We start from the raw sequence: 9,566 nt of genomic DNA, 5'->3' as shown, positions 1-9,566 counted from the left end.
ACCATAAAGCTTCTGAAGCACCAAAACTGTGGCAACATATTCAGGCTGCTAAGAAGGTGTCAATCAACAAGAGTTACAACTGATTGAATGTGCCTTTATTTAATGAACAATGTTAAATGTGTTGTTATTATAAATACTACTGTTATTAAATCAATTCCTTTAACATACTGTAAATGCTCAGTTTTTTTGTATTATAATAACATGATCTTCATTGCCCAAATGTTGCCCCAGTGTGGCGACAACTTTTTTAGTTTGGCGAAAGTAAGTGGCGACAACTTTTGAAAGCCCAGAGGGAACCCTGTGGGAGGAAGGGTATGAACCATGATTATATACAGTTTCAGTTAGTGAGGGGTGATACAGAGGATAAAATTAATAATAATTGTTTTTAACTGTGTTGGTGGTACCGGATTTATAAAATGACAACATTAAGGAATCCTTCATCCTATCTTTTCCTGGAATAGCCCTTTACACATATTTACACCTATGAACAAAGGAACATATTGCTCAGCACTAAACAGTTTATATATTCTCCCCGCAGTACATGACACGAAGCCTCCTCAAGGCCCATCTCATGTTTTCTTCCACTGTTGATATGGGCAGGGCAAACTTTTTGGAGATGACAACTGAAATGTATATGAACAATCAATGCAGGATTTTACTGTACATTACAGTATTAAAAAAACATGTAGAAGTTTATTTCACCCAAATCAAGTCTGATCTGAATGACTTGATTTTGGTGGGATAAACTTTTACATCAATATCATCAGTTCAGATATCCCATTTTAACATCATCTACATTAGAAGGATTTCAAAAGAGGTTTTTGAAACAAGGAGGCAAATTACTGTTGCTTGAATTTTTTATATCGTTCAAAATACGAGCTTGATCGTTAACTTTATACTAAGGTTATTTTTGTCTGCCTATGTGTTAAATTCTCAAAACTTTTATACACAAACACAATTTTTAGTAACTCTTAAATTTTAGCAGTAGTATTAAATTAACGCAAGACAGATTATGTGCTGGAGTCAAATTTGAATCAATTGCATTATGTTTGTTTCAAAATGAATATGGAGGCAGTAGAACACCTATATATTTAAATCCCCTTTGTCCCTATAAAAAGAATCATACCAACCATGGCGTAGTGTTCAGCAATCAGGAGACCCTCTCGAATCTCCCCCTTAGGGGAGGTTGAACAGCACTTCATAGAGCAGTCACCAGCTGATCAGGTCTGAAAACTATACTGTCATAGCCTTTGCGAGGTGCGTCTTGTGCATGATCTCATTTGAGATCAGGTCCTGAAAGATATTTTATAATGTAAGTGATAAATATTGCTGTTATGGTATATCTCGTTACTATAAATATTATTAATTTAAATCAAAACAAGTTTGTTGGCTTGTTGTTTTTTTTTGTTTATTTTTGCAATTTAAATCCTGTGATCACATGTGACTTAACACTTGTCATAAATAATTAAAAGAAATTACGTGTGGTAGAAAATACTGTTTGAAAATGTACCAAGATATGTGGTCTCATTTGGCTGTGTGGACTGGTCGGAAGTGTGACGCCTTTCAAATGCTAAAACCTGTATAGTTTACCTCTCAACAAATCCAACTTTCCTTGGTCAAGGACAGGGCTCGGTTTTCCCACTCCTGATCTACTCAAGTTGGGCTGCTCGTGCAGGGTAAAATCTGGTGTCAAAATCCATACATCAGTTAGTCCCCCTTCTGCTGTCTTTTGGCAGGAATATTCTATCCAAAGAATCTTCCAATCAATGTAAATTTCACCTTGGGAGTTTAACCTTCAAATTTAAAATATAAAAGTTTTCATTGAATATGTGGGAAAGAAATCTGTTCATTAATGACCAGAAATAGGTATAAATAACATTTAAGATGACAATAATCATAAAATACAGCCATAATTATTCAAATGGTGTTGTTTTTCCTTATAATTGCATTACATTTATACTTATCCATTTACATTTCCCAGTGACAATACATAAATATGATAATGATCATAATTAATTCAATATAAAACTAAATAAAAAAGTGATGTAAAAATGAAAATACAAACCTAAAACAACTGTTCTTCAGTATTCCAAGATAACAGGCAGTTGATGAATTATGAGACCATATCACTTTAACCATCCACTTTGAATCTCCTTTGCAACAAACTTATTGTTGATTTACACATTGTAGTACATACACATTGTTTTCACCACACAATACTTCATGCTGAAAGTTATTCAAGACATTTTAAACTAGAATTATAAGTCTTAATGTTACTCAATTATACCTTAAAGCTCAAAGTCAGTTGATGAAAACCCCCTTTGTTTTCAAAACATAACTTCCTGTCTCCAGCCAATCAAAGTCGCTTGTTTTCAAATAGATGGTGGCTCAGCCAATCAAAAGTCTATCAACACCCCTTTGTTAGGCCTATAGATGGAGCACTGATACTGTGATAAGAATTAATGTTTATGATTTAATTGGGGGGGGGGGGGGGGGGGGAGGGCTAATCTCTTATGTGTGTCAGCCAATTACTAAATCTGAGAAATATCTACTGATTTCAACACCAGCATTAATTGTATTGGGGTTAAATATCAGTATAAGAAAGTTAAAATAGTTATTGTTTTTATGTTGAGGAGATATAATTGATGCTGGCAAGCCCACATAAGTTTCCATATATTAATCAACACTTTCACACTGAAACTAGTTTTATTTATTATAGAAACAGTGTCACTCTCCCCCTAAAAAATTAATAAAAAAACACACTGTAAGTCTATTGAATTCTCCAAAGAACATGAATTAAATGGAAGTATTCACATTTTTATAGATGTGTGATTGTTCTTATAATATATTTAATATTTATGTATTGATTCAAAGTGAAAGACAAACAATTTCATATTCAGGTATAAAACTAAGTTTGAACATTTTAACATTTTTATAGTATCTGTGAACCTGTGATGTTCTGAAAGAGCAATTTTTATCCAATGTTTCCTTAAAATTATGGGGAGCCCATAAATGTACAAAAGGTGCAATGGCAAACAAGCTGTAAAAAAGCCCCTTTACAATTCACCTTGATAATATATGGCTATAAACATGAAACAAAGACCTAGTTGAAGAATTATTGTTTTATTGTTGAGTTATGTTAATAAACAAAAGACCAACTTATTGATAAGTGTGTTAAAGTGAGTCTTTTAGCCTTGTTGCGGCTTTCAAATTATTTATAAAAAGACCAACTTAAACTCGCTTTAACCCACTTCTGTTTATAAAAAGACCCACTTCTGTTGTAAAAGACTCGCTTATGAAACAAAAAGACACACTTAAACACACATAAACCAACTCATAAATAAAAAGACTCACTTTTGACACATAAAAAACCAACTTCTTACAGCAAAAAAACTCGCTTTAACACACATCTACTTTAAAAAACCAACTTTAAACTCAGTTAAGCACAGTTTAGCTCACATAAAACTCGCTTTTATTAGCAAAAACCAACTTCCGCTCAGAAAACACAGTTTTATGTTGGTTTAAGTGTGTTTTGGTATGAAAGTGGGTTAACTTTTTGCAATGTTAGGCAAAAGTTTAATTGCCCATTTGGAAATATTTATTTCATTATCATAAGTAATCATAATAGCCGCCATTTTGTCATTTGATAAAAACTGCCCTCTATAATCCTACAGACTGAAGGTAATCACTTTTTCACAAAAATTAACATGTTTGAACAAGGTGTGCACAAATGTGTTTGTCTTTGTGTTTGTGCACTTCTACATTGACAGCTTATGTTCGGCTGTTGTAAACATAAAGGTTTCCCCCAAAAAATGTTTGTTTATAAATCCTTTTCAATATTGGGTGTATCTCGCTTAGGCTTTCAAAGTTGAATTATTTTAAGGTGTAGATGATTGATGAAAAAGGAATTTGTTGCGATGATAAGTTTTGGCAGAATTATTTCCGTTTGTTCTGTGTTCTCACTAAGGAATTGATAGTCCCAAACTGTATGGGTTCAACTCTCATAATTACTGGGTGGGTCTTGTGCAAACTTCCACAGTCTAATAGTGTTTTTCTCAGGCCGTTTTGCCCCTTTCTAAGCCATTTAGCGCCACACTGCCCTTTCCAAAGGTCACCACCCTGCCTTTTCATGACATGAGCACCTGCTGTTTTCCGCACCCTTATTGATATTATCTTAATTGCCCTTTGTCCAAACTACTTCGCTGACTAGTATCAGAGTATGGTCCTAAGGCCGCGAAGATTCCCTCGGTTGTAAATTAGTCATGCGTGAATAACCCCGTTTCAATATTTATCGATAATTTCAGTGGCTTATACCATGCACACTAATTGGTCGGTAATCTGTACTCGTTCACAATAAAATCATGGACAGTTACTTAGGAGAATTCTATTGAAAACCTAGATTTTCCTCGTGGAAAATGTGCATTTCATGCATTATACAGTATATCAAAACATTTATTTCAAATTTAGATACCGTATTTTACCATGTATAGCGCGCTCCCATGTATAACGCGCATGCGATTTTTAAAAGCAAATATGGAGAAAATAAAAGAATTCAATATCAAAAACCTGAAAATTGGGCCGAAAATGGCCGCCATTCTTATATTGCGCAATCATTTAATCTGAGTTTTTCGGGTGCTTAATGTTTTGTTTTGAAGTAGGGAGCGTTTATACGATCAGGAGCATGGGTTGCAAAGCACTATATTTTCGACAATTTTTAAGATTATTCTCTCGAGAACACCGTATATGTCCTTATTGTCGCGCACTGCGCGTGTTTTTTCAAGAACCCTGCGCGTTAAATTCGAACCACTATTACCTATTCCTCACATTTGAATAGTGTAACATTTTCATTACCTGCCGCTCACAACATCGTATGACATAGTCTTCTGCAGACCCGCAACATCGCAATGTCCAATTTTACGCAAATCGTCCGTGGATCCCATTTTATTTTTCATCGACTTAAATATTTCCCCATTAAGAGATGCTCCCGATTTAATCCAGTTTGACCCGGTATTTCGCGCCGTCACTGCGTCTAGTTGATCGGTATTTATAGTGAGTCAAACAATGCACCCGAACGCTCAATTCCATACAGTTGGTGTTATCGGCGTAAAGCCATTAGTCAAATATCATTTGTTTGTCTCTATTGAAAGAAACTAAAATGAGTCTATATCTCTATTGTTGGTTTGTAACCTACGTAGTATACTCGCACGGTAGCATATTAATGCAGAGATCGGAAAATCATTGATAAATGTATGCGTCGTTTCAATGCTTAGGGCCGAGAAATTTCGGCAAATCCGAACTCAACTAACGTATAACACTTGCTCAATTAACCGTTTAACTCCACCTCCGTTCTCTGCAAAAAGGTTCGAAGGCGGAGCTTTGCACGTGCTATTATTTAATTGGACGATTGCCATTGAGGAACCAACACACGGTTGGTTCGGCATGTTGATTGCTAGACAAAGGAAGCCAATTTTGTCGGCGAGAAACTTGTCGCTTTATTGCTTCAGACAGGAAGCGGCTTTCCTTTGATGACGTCAAACTGTCAATTCACATAGAGTGCAAATTTTCGGAATTGCTAACATTAAAATTTGGATTAAATTATCAAAATAAAGCAAAAGCGAAGTTGAGAAATATGATTGAAATATTTAGCGTCAGTTCAAATAAGACGTTTTGCGTTGTAAATCAATGAGTTTTCATGACAACAAAAACTTAAACAAACAATACCGCGACGACGCGGGGATTGATATACCTCGATTTTTTTTAATGAACAATCAATAAAGAAGTGTGAAAACACCAACAAAGACATTTTTTCATCTTTTAATTTTTGTCAAAACTGTTACTACCCCGTTCATTCCTACCCTTTCCCGCTTTTTGTTGTTTCGACAACGGCCCTTTCAGTCTATAACATTATAGGGTGTAGTTTTCTGCAATAAAAAAAATGGCGGCAATTGTGAAGATTTACGATTACGAAATGGATTTTTTGCAATTTAGCAACCAGGAAAGCGTTGTGTCAATGTATTACGCGCACTGAATTTTTATTTTAAAATTTGAAGGTAAAAAACTGCGCGCTATGCATGGTAAAATACGGTTATTAATTATTGAAAGCATTTTTTTTTAACTTTAAATACATAAGTTAACCTTATCCAGTGTAGAAAATATAACATATTGCATAATAAAATTATCTGTTGCCTTGAATTTGTTTAAAAAAACAGCAAAATATGTTAAAATGATTATTTAAGACTTTCCTTATTTTCCCCAAAATCCGGCATTTCGCGTGATTTTTTTCCCCCAAATCAGGCATTTGCGCGCTTTTTTTCCCCTCAAAAAAGGCCATGCCCATTCCCCAAAATCAGATAAAAAACCCTGGCCTTGAAAAACTGTGGTGCCTGGTATACCATGATATACCAAGAATCTTCTCAAGTATGATATATTATTGTTAAATGCCCATTAAACATTGCATGGGTATTCCTGGTATTTAAAAAAGCCCGTACCTGATCACAAAACAAACGGACCTGAAACTTGCTCAGAACATATTTTCTTATATCATCTGAGCTGAGTTTGAAAATGGTCCTGGTTCATTGAAAAACATGGCAGCCAGGGGCAGGTTAGTTTCCCTTATATGGCTATAATAAAACCTTGTTAACACTTTGGAAGCCAACTTTATTTTCAAATCTTCATGAAAAACTTATTATTTGTTTAAATGATATCTCAGGCAAGTATTTTGTCTGTTTAAAAGCATGGTCGCCATGGGCCGGGGCAGTTTACCTTTTATGGCTATAGTGAAACATGTATTTATTGTCTAATCTTCTTGAAACTTGGTCAGAACATTTGCCCAATGAAATTTTGGCTTCAGAGTTTAAAACCAATTACATGGCATCATTAAGGTCAATTAAAAAAAAATCTTGTTAGCAATCTACAAGTAACTTTTTATGCTCCCCATATATATATATCGGGAGCATATAGTTGCCAGTTTGTCCTTCCGCACTTTCGTACTTCCGTTCGGTCACACTTTTGTTACAGTTTCTTATAGCACCTTCAATACTTTACTGATCTCTTTCATATTTGGCATGTAGATACCTTGCATGGACCGCTACCTTTTAATGACGTTTGAGGTCATTGGGGTCAAGGTCAAGGTCACCAAGGCTAATAATAGACTTTTGTTACAGTTTCTCATAGCACCTTCAATACTTTACTGATCTCTTTCATATTTGGCATGTAGATACCTTGCATGGACCTCTCTCTTTTGATGATGTTTGAGGTAATTGGGGTCAAGGTCAAGGTCACCAAGGCTAATAATAGACTTTTGTTACAGTTTCTCATATCACTTCAATACTATACCGATCTCTTTCATATTTGGCATGTAGATACCTTGCATGGACCTCTACCTTTTGATGACGTTTGAGGTCACTGGGGTCAAGGTCAAGGTCACCAAGGCTAATAATAGATTTTTCCGTCACACTTTTGTAACAGTTTCTCATAGCACCTTCAATACTTAACTGATCTCTTTCATATTTGGCATGTAGATACCTTGCATAGACCTCTACATTTTGATGAGGTTTGAGGTCACTGGGGTCAAGGTCACCAAGGCTAATAATAGACTTTTGTTACAGTTTCTCATAGCACCTTCAATACTTTACCAATCTCTTTCATATTTGGCATGTATATACCTTGCATGGACCTCTACCTTTTGATGACGTTTGAGATCACTGGGGTCAAGGTCAAGGTCACCAAGGCTAATAATAGATTTTTCCGTCACACTTTTGTTACAGTTTCTCATAGCACCTTCAATACTTTACCGATCTCTTTCATATTTGGCATGTAGGTACCTTGCATGGACCTCTACCTAATTTGATGAGGTTTGAGGTCACTGGGGTCAAGGTCACTGAGGCTAATATTAGATTTTCTCAAGGTCTCACTTTTTTCCACACAATTAACCCATATATATCGACAAAGCATAATTGGGGAGTTTTACTGATATCCTTGTTTGAAAAATATTCCTGAAACTTGGTCACAACATTTGTTCTAATGATATCTCAGCTCAAAAATAAAAATGTGCCAAGAAATTAATGTTTTATTAAGTACTTTGATTATTCTTAACAACACCTCATAATATATGGTTCCTGGATTTCAGGTGAGCACTTTTTGGCCCATGGCCCTCTTGTTTTCTAGTACATGTATTAGTATTCATTATGAAATGTCTCATTTCTTATATTAACCATGACATATTATAAGCATCTTGAATTCACTTGTCCTTGTATTTCCCCTATTGTCAGTTTATGTCCAGAGACTGGCCAGTTTTTAATATCCATATTGCCAGACATGACTTCACTGCAGATTCTGTATATGGTGATATTTTACGCAATGGACAATATATCTTTAGTCGGCCATGGACCCCATTTTTTTCATGCGCTTTAATTGTCTCTATAATCTGATTTTCATAGCTTTATAGAGTTTGGTGCAGATTTGTGCGTGACTTCAGTGAGCATAATTATTCTCGCTTGTGTAGTTTGACAAGCAATAACTCCACTTGCCCGCTTAAAGATTTTCAGGTTCATTGCGCCTGTCACCCTTGACAACTGACATGCCAGCTGTCAATCAAATTGTTCTGGGTTATCATATCAGCCAATCATTGCTGAGGCAGCTGGATACACGCCCTCCACACAGAGGTGTATCCAATAACTGTGCATGTCACAGATCAAAACCGACTGTAGATACTGCTTAAACAACAAAAGCAAAATTATAGAAAAGGTTTCCACATTTCAAAATGAACTCACCACAAATTATCAAAAAGGTTTTCCAAAAAACAACATTTAGAGTATTTTCCTATGCAGGATAAGTTTATTTTTTTTTATGAAACTGATAATCCATTTATTTGGCATGGGCCATGGTTTTAGACTTGATTCAGATAGAAAGTTGGTAAAAAGCATTATTCCTACTTCATACGTTGTGGGGGTAAATTTATACTGTATAGTTTTAGTTATATTCATTGAAATTCCACAGGATGAGGCTAGAGTATCATAATATTAACCCTGTATTAATAATATGCAGTCTTTTAATAAGGCATAATTGTCTAACCATATTTCTGTTTCTGTATTTCACATATATGAACATCCAAACACTTGTCATAAATGTACTTCCACCTTTTTACATTCTCTACATATTTTCTAAATATGTGTGCACATGTTGCATGTTAACTGCTTATTCATGACCTCTGGGGTAGTGTGGTTTTGTACATTACTTGATGAAGTTAAAAATAGCCATGCTGAGGATCATAATGTTTTCTATAAATAAAGAAACGTCTTGAAGGCTGACATAGTAATAATTGTTCAACGGTCATTTGAAAATAAGGGTCAATTGCAGTCAACGGTCAGTCTGGATCCCCCCCCACGAAAATCATTCTATAATACACTTGAGAATAACGGTCAATTGTCCATAGCGGCCAACGGCCAGTATAAAATTATTTCACTTCGAAAGTCATGTTTAAACTGAAAACAACGGTCACATGACAGTCGTTTCGAGTCGCAAAAATGAAGAACACAAATGAAACAGGTGCAATAACAATACAAATT

General features: G+C 35.2%; 1 long non-coding RNA gene across 1 annotated transcript; it reads right to left on the bottom strand.

Annotated features, from left to right (window-relative positions):
- Positions 1 to 308: 308 nt before the first annotated feature.
- On the bottom strand, positions 309 to 2,493 carry LOC127843036 (uncharacterized). Its single transcript, XR_008032054.1, has 4 exons — positions 2,066 to 2,493; positions 1,591 to 1,793; positions 1,127 to 1,293; positions 309 to 623 (listed from the first exon to the last, which is right to left on the bottom strand). It is a non-coding gene; the product is annotated as an uncharacterized LOC127843036 (long non-coding RNA).
- Positions 2,494 to 9,566: the final 7,073 nt, after the last annotated feature.

This window comes from Dreissena polymorpha, chromosome 8, assembly GCF_020536995.1.
Source record: "Dreissena polymorpha isolate Duluth1 chromosome 8, UMN_Dpol_1.0, whole genome shotgun sequence".
Taxonomy (NCBI): Eukaryota; Metazoa; Mollusca; class Bivalvia; order Myida; family Dreissenidae; genus Dreissena; species Dreissena polymorpha.
The sequence above is the reverse complement of the archived record's forward strand: the minus strand, read 5'-3'. Positions and strand labels throughout refer to the sequence as shown.